The sequence below is a fragment of the Myotis brandtii genome, unplaced genomic scaffold (assembly GCF_000412655.1).
Source record: "Myotis brandtii unplaced genomic scaffold, ASM41265v1 scaffold50, whole genome shotgun sequence".
NCBI classification, from domain to species: domain Eukaryota; kingdom Metazoa; phylum Chordata; class Mammalia; order Chiroptera; family Vespertilionidae; genus Myotis; species Myotis brandtii.
In genome coordinates, this window is record NW_005369061.1 from 960345 (window position 1) to 965888 (window position 5544).

Consider the following 5544-nt stretch of genomic DNA (forward strand, 5'->3'; position numbering starts at 1 on the left):
CAGTCACTGGAGCAAGCAAGCCTCCCTGTTCGCTTCAGTGCATGGCTGCCGGCCGCCATCTTGGCTGACAGTTAATTTGCATAAGGATATGCTGATTAGCCAATGGGAAGGGTAGCGGTCGTATGCTAATTACCATGTTTCTCTTTTATTAGTGTAGATTTGTTTATTTACTTTTTAGAACAGGGCTTGTAACCCACTTCTTTCTGGCTCCAAAGTCTGTGTTTTTTGTAATGTGTTATGCTACCTCTATAACCAAAGGAACTAAAGGGACTCCCAAGAGATGACTGATAAAATCAGCCACTCTGAGCTTCTAGTGATTAGATTTTCTTATACATGTATGAATTAGAATTGCCTGGTTACATAGGCAGCTTTCACCATAATACTTCATTGGATTCAAAGATACTACAGATAATAGGGAACTGGAATGGAAAATGGGGGAGGGGGAGGACGGGAAAAAGATGTGAATGAGGAGAAAGAAGGACCAGGAGGGGAATATGCCTGGAAAATGTAAGGGGTAGCCAAAAGTTGTTCTCAGAAGCCTTCCACCAAGACCCAAAGAACAGTGCAAAAGCTGATCCTCCTTTTGTGCTCCATTCACCATTTATTTCCTCTTCTCCTATAAAAGATTTAGCAGGATGGGCTCAGTGGGAAATCAGGCCCCTGTGGGATCCTGTTACCAGCCATCTGTGTTCTGTTCTTTACTTTTGAACAAGACAGCTCCAAAACTCTGAACTGGAGAGAGAGTTGGAGCTGCATACAGATCAGCAGAGCTGTTGCTAACAGCTCTGACGCCTGCGGGATGACTCAACCCTCTGTGCCTGGCAGAGTCAGCTGTGGTCCCCTGGAGCCTCCTACTCTAGGGAAAAAAATCAGAGATGTGGGAAGTGACTTGGGGAAAGGATCAAGATCCTTGATGTTGGGCAGGAATTCAGGCTGGAAGGATATGTAGGGACACCTTGAGTCTACACTTAAGAGTTCTGCTCATGGTGGGGGAGGGAATAAAGATGACAGTGAGGAAAGCACAATCCTTCATACCAGTCTGCTGCTCTACAAAAGGAATATACCGTCTGGAGGATGGCAGCCTGCAAAAGCCATATGGCTATGTCAACAGGAGTTCAGCCCAAACACAAATCTCACTCATTTCCCTGGTAAATTTTACTCAGGTGGAGGCATCTCCCACTGTCCTCTCACTTCCCGAGGAACACAAAGACTTCCTGTCCTTACATAGCACCATTGATACCTAAGAACATTCTCATGCTTAACAGTTGCTACCTTCAGACCGCTCTCTGGGTTACTCACTCAGATCTCTAAGATATAGGCAGCCCAACCGATGTGGTTCAATGGTTGAGTGTTAACCCTGGACCAGGAGGTCTCGGTTCGATTCCAGCCAGCAGGGGCCCATGCAGGGTTGCAAGCTTGATCCCCAGGAGGGGGCGTGCAGGAGACAGCTGATCAATGATTCTCATCATTGATGTTTCTCTCTCCTCCTTTCCTCTCTGAAATCAATATATTTTTAAAAATAAGATACAGGCAATTAGGAGGAAGCTACTTGTATATTGTGCCAGGAGACATCTGGATTTACCTTATATCTATATATAAAAACCCTGTTCCACCGTGAACCTCCTCCCCATAACCCCGAGCTCCCTCAAAGAGCTTTCCTTTCAGTTGGCTTCTTATCACTCACTAATAAACAGCCCCCAGAGTTTGGCTTCCTGTTGCCATGGCAACTCAAAAGAGCCAGTTGAAGCTGCCAATAAAGGCATCTGCAAGAGCTCCCTAAACCCAGCCTCCTTTCAAAACAATAGTACAAAGTGGAATCACCACTCACTCTACCCATCCTCCCTGCCACACCACATACACAACCTCAATTGTCAATTTTATAGAAAGACTCAGTTCTTAGAATAGCTGAGAATGGGGTTGTCTTGCCCAGATGAAATTAGAATTATTTTCTAATACATTTTCTAAGGATTCTTTAGATACTAGCCTAGAAATCTGACCAACTTACCAGGTATTAGCATCTCTAAGGGTTTGTGGAGTTTAAAAATATGTCTGTATGTGCCCTCCCTCTACTAATACTTCATTTTTCTATGCATGTAGGAGAAATCTGGGTATTTGGTATTTCAGAGCTAGAACTTCTGGCTAGTTTCCCACAAAGGGTGAGGGGGTTCCTAATGTCCTCATATATGTGTGAAAGGCTTTGTACCTTGAATAAGAATGTTCAAATATTCATATTGACTACTGTCCCCTGGCCACATTCCCCTTCAGGTCAAGGCCATATTGCATTGGAGTTAAGGTCATGGACTCTGGTGCCAAATTTCCTGGTTTGAATGAATCCCTTCTCTACTCTTCACGCTGCACTTTAGCAAACACTGTCTCTGTGCTTCACTTTCTTCATCTGTGAAATGGGGAGAATAATAGTATTAACTTCAGAGTGTTTCCATGAGGATGAAATACATTAAAATATGTAAAGTACTTAGAACAGTACCTGGTTTTATATATCAAGTATGTCTCTAGACAGAGAGTGATGCTGAGAAATACAGGCAAGAAACCCTGTTCTCAAAGAGTTTACAGTCTGATATCCACATAGTTGAGCTAGACAAACCAATAATTATAGGTAATGTGACAAGAACTTCTCTAAATTAAGAGAGAACAGAGAAGGGGACCAGAAATTCCAACTTGAAGGATGCCTGGGTTTTCCCAAAATAGAGAAAGGTTTATCAATCAGGCATATTGGATTGCAAAGGACAACTCACTCCATTTAGCTCAACAATTTTATTTGAAAGATATACGTCACAGAGCCCTAGCCAGTTTGGCTCAGTGGATAGAGCGTTGGCCTGCAGACTGAAGGGTCCCAGGCTCAATTCTGGTCAAGGGCACATGCTCGGGTTGTGGACTCAATCCCTAGTGTGGAGCATGCAGGAGGCAGCTGATCAATGATTCTCTCTCATCATTGATGTTTCTCTCTCCTCCCTTCCTCTCTGAAATCAATAAAAATATATTAATTTAAAAAAAGATATATGTCACAGAAACCCAGGAAAATAATAGCCCAGAAGAGCTAGTGACAGCATTTTAGATATTTTCACCCTGATGCTCAATCATTAGCATGACTTAGCCATTCTCCTGACAGGGCCTCTTTTACCATTACCAACTATTTCCTTATTCTTTGATTTGTATTTTTTTTCAATTAAAGTTGAAATTTAATATTATATTAATTTCAGATATACAGCATAGTGGTTAGACATTTATATAACTCACAAAGTCTTCACTTTGTATTGATGGTCTCTACCTCATCGTTTCTATTTTTTTATAGCTATAGCTTGCCTCGACCCTTCATGACTCTGAACTCATCTTTCTTTCTATATCATTTAGCTCTTGTTCTTGTCATTGATAGCCACGTTTTCTCCCTTTTCTAACTCAAATTTTAGAGAGTGAGAGGGAATCTGATTGACCTAAACCTCTTTTGGTGCCAGGTATGTTGTAAGTTGCTGGCCAGGTTCTGGATTGTCCACCATTGCATCAGATGCCAATTCCGGTCTAGTCAGCTAAGGCAAAAGTACCTCCAGGAACTGTACATGAACTGTGGCTACCTAGGCCTGCCTCCTCAATAGAGGCTGTGGGTGGGGAAGTTACCCTTGGAAAGGAAAGATGGATGTAGTAGTCACAATATTCTGTTTAGAACAGAAAGAAGAAATCACATACAAAGAGCATGGAAAAGGAAGTGCATTGGGTCTAGAGATAATTCAACAGATATTTATTTATTAATTTTAATTTTATTTTTCAATTACAGTTTATATTCAATATTATTTTATATTAATTTCAAGTGTTCAACATAGTGGTTAGACAATCATATACTTTACGAAGTGGTCCCCTCTATATTTCTTTCTATTTTTTCACAAGTAGGATTTTTTGTTACCATTAAGTCTGAATTTTAAACAGATTTTTGAACCGGGGGCTCTAATCCATCAGCTCGTTCGACTTTAACACCTGTCGCATCCCCAGTAGCTTTTCCAGAACTGCTACCTTCACCGTGAAACTCCATGTCCTCCCAGCTCAAACTTGGGCTTCTTCAGCATTTTGACTTTTCTAACAAAGACTTCATGGAGTGGATAAATAGATTGGCAAGCCGTTTCTATGTCTTTTCCAATGCTACCTGGAATCAATTTATTGACCGCTTCTTTCAAGTCATTGTCAGCACCTCTGGAGTCATGATTTCCATCATCATCTTCTGGATTTGATGGACCTGTTGATGCTGAGCACGAGAGGCCTTCTGAATCCATTTTTGCATTTTTTAGCAAAACCAACACAAAATATACGAAGCAAAAAACCATCAGTAGTCCTTTTTAAATTTTTTTAATCTTTATTATTGAAAGTATTACAGATGTCCCCTTTGGTTTTTTGTTGTTGTTTTCCCCCAATGACCCCTTCCACCCCACCCCCGCCCCTCCCAAGCCTTCACTACACTATTGTCTGTGTCCATGGGCTACACATATAAGTTCCCTGGTTATTCTCCCCCCTGCCCACTCCCCACCCCCATCTTCCCTCTGAAATCTATCAGTCTGTTCCATGGTTCTATGTCTCTGGATCTATTTTGTTCATCAGTTTGTTTTGTTCATTATATTCCACATATTAGTGAGATCATGTGATACTTACCTTTCTCTGACTCCCATCAGTAGTCAACATGAGCTTCAATCATGGTCTGCCATTTTTTATTTTATTTTTTTTACCCTGGAGTACATTCTGTCACAGGTAAGATCTATGCCAGGGAAATTAGTCAGACAGTTTTTGCCCTGAATATTCTTAGTAATTAGCTTAAAATTAGTAATTTTCTAAATGCAACCTCATCATTCTGCAGATCAGCTAGGCTCACTTCAAAACCACCACCCTTGAGACCATCAATGAGATTTGTTTCCTTGAGTTCTCATGCCTAGTGTTTTTCCAATATTTCTTTCTCTTTTTAAAAATGTTTTTTTATTGATTTTAGAGCGAGAGAAAGGGAGATGGAGAAAGAGAAACATTGATGTCAGAGATACATCGATCTGATGCCTCCTGTTGAACTCAAAACCTGGGCATGTTCCCTGGCCAGGAATCGAACCAGTCACCTTTCGGTGCATGGGACAACGTTCAACCAACTGAGCCACATGGGCCAGGGCTTTCCAGTATTTCTTATATTAAACATAATTGGTGCTTTCTCCTCACACCAATCTATCTTAGAAAATGGATCAACCACTTCCTTCTTGGCTCCCTTTTGGCCGCTTTTCATAAGGTGCTTGTTCCTGCCAACCACCATGGTGCTGCTCAGAGAGCCAAAGGGGCCCCCCAATATTTTGAGTACCCACCTACCACAGTACATAGTTATTCTAATATTATTGACTATATTCCCAATGGTGTACCTTATATCTCTGTGACTATTTTGTGACTACCAACTTGTAGTTCTTAATCCCTCACCTTTTTCACCCCGTCCCCCAACCCTCACCCCTCTGGCAACCATCAGTCTGATCTCTGTAGCTATGAGTCCATTTCTATTTTGTTTGTTTATTTTTCTCT

General features: G+C 41.4%; 1 pseudogene; it reads right to left on the bottom strand.

Moving 5' to 3' along the window:
- Nucleotides 1-3928: 3928 nt before the first annotated feature.
- On the bottom strand, nucleotides 3929-5287 carry LOC102258748 (annotated as a pseudogene).
- Nucleotides 5288-5544: the final 257 nt, after the last annotated feature.